This window comes from Rhagoletis zephyria, unplaced genomic scaffold (genome assembly GCF_001687245.7).
Source record: "Rhagoletis zephyria isolate East Lansing unplaced genomic scaffold, Rhagoletis_zephyria_1.1 Rzeph_scaffold_05380, whole genome shotgun sequence".
In the NCBI taxonomy this organism is placed as follows: domain Eukaryota; kingdom Metazoa; phylum Arthropoda; class Insecta; order Diptera; family Tephritidae; genus Rhagoletis; species Rhagoletis zephyria.
In genome coordinates this window covers 12,831-14,639 of record NW_016162463.1, presented here as the reverse complement: position 1 = coordinate 14,639, position 1,809 = coordinate 12,831, and the positions used below count along the sequence as shown (strand labels likewise).

The window sequence follows — 1,809 nt, the reverse complement described above, 5'->3', positions numbered from 1 at the left end:
AGTGAATAATCTTTAATAGTTACTAAAATATCGCAGTTTTCGCATTTCTGAAAATTACCGTTATATGGGAAGTGGGCGTGGTTACAGTCCGATTTCGCCCATTTTCAATACCAACCTACCTTGGATAAATGGAAACCTACATACCAAATTTCGTTGAGATATCTCAATTTTTGCTCGATTTATCGTGTACACGGACGGACGGACAGACAGACATGGCTTAATCGACTTCTCTATTCATTCTAAGCATTTATGTATACATTTGTCTATATCTATCTTGATTCGTTTTGGCTGTTACAAAAAACCGTTATGTGAACAAAGTTAATATACCCTTGTGCAAAAGTGCGCTCGGGTATAAAAATACGATTAAAAATGAGCTGATTTTTATGGATTTGTACTGATTTTTGATCCCAACTGTACTGATTATGTCACTATAATATCTGGCCACCCTAATTTGAATACTAGAAATAACTGAAATATGGCGCCCGTACAATAACCGACAATGGTTCAAATATTAAAGGTCTTCACACCCATTTCGGTAGTTTTGGTACACTGCTAGCTGGTATTCGTAAATTCTATCAACTGCGAACGTAATTTTCAGATTTATTTTGTTAGACTGGTAAACTAAATATGTTTATCAACAGCTAATTCGCAGCTTTTTTCCTATAAAAAATAAATAAATTGTAACAGTAAATTGAATGAATTTTACTTACTCATATGCGTTGCGTTATGCCTTTCGGCAGCGAGCTGATTTAAAATTTAATAAATTTCGAACAGCTGATTGCAGTTTACCAACTACCTGAAAACGGTAAACCGATGATAATATGATTTTACACAAACAAAATACATGGGGAAAAATTACTGAACACAGAGTTACCGAGTACCAAAATCGATGTTAAGATCCCTTGTTTTGCACACACACTTAATTTGGTTTGTGACAACTCTCTGACGATTCCTGAAGATGCAATTATTGAAAAATGTAAATTCATCGTTAAAATGCTTATTTTTACAGCAGCAAAGAGAAAAATAATAGTCTGCCGCCAATAACATACGACGAAGATCGTCTGCCAACCCTATGAAGTTGCGCATGGCAAACATCGCACGAGCACCACGGCTACTACGCTGTAATAAGTGTATAAATATAAGTTATTGGCCAAAACGCCTAAAAATATTAGAATGATGGTTAAACAATCGGAATTGATTAAAATATATCTATATTTTGCCAATTTTTACGTTTATTTTAACGACTATAGTCACATTCACCATCTCTGCTTCCTTTATATCGCGGTTCAAGAACACCCTGTCAAAATGTTTGTATTTGTACATTTTGACACGATATTAACCAGGCAGAAGAAGACAATTTTTTACTTGTAAGTATGCACAATTATGCAGTCTCCGTGAATTATCTAGTGAAAACAAGTGCATGCCAAATTTGTCTAAAGATGTCTGATGTGAAGCCGTACTGCGTTTTTTGTCGAAATTGCAAACATTTGGTCATCAATACTTTGAATAAAAGTGCATATGTATATTCTTTCAATTCGCAGAAGAATAATTTAGATTTAAATGACGTTGTCTTGCGTTTATCACAAAAAATACATCGTTTATTTGCATTTAAATCCTGTGGCGATGTTTGTAGAGATTTCTCGGCATTCTGTTCTTCTTGTACAATACCACTAGTGACAGACTCATCGGATTTTGAGGTATGCCCTTATCATCATCTCGTATATTTATTTCCATATCCAAATCTGTGGCACATTTTCGATATCACAGCTCTCATGTGAATTAATATTTGCACTGCATAAAATATTAACA

At 34.3% G+C, this 1,809-nt stretch overlaps 1 long non-coding RNA gene across 1 annotated transcript in view; it reads right to left on the bottom strand.

Annotated features, from left to right (window-relative positions):
- LOC108372030 (uncharacterized) overlaps positions 1–1,156 on the bottom strand; it is a 12,188-nt gene extending 11,032 nt beyond the window's left edge. Inside the window, exon 1 of the long non-coding RNA XR_001848804.1 lies at positions 711–1,156. This is a non-coding gene — a long non-coding RNA (uncharacterized LOC108372030). The remainder of the gene's footprint in view (positions 1–710) is intronic.
- Positions 1,157–1,809: the final 653 nt, after the last annotated feature.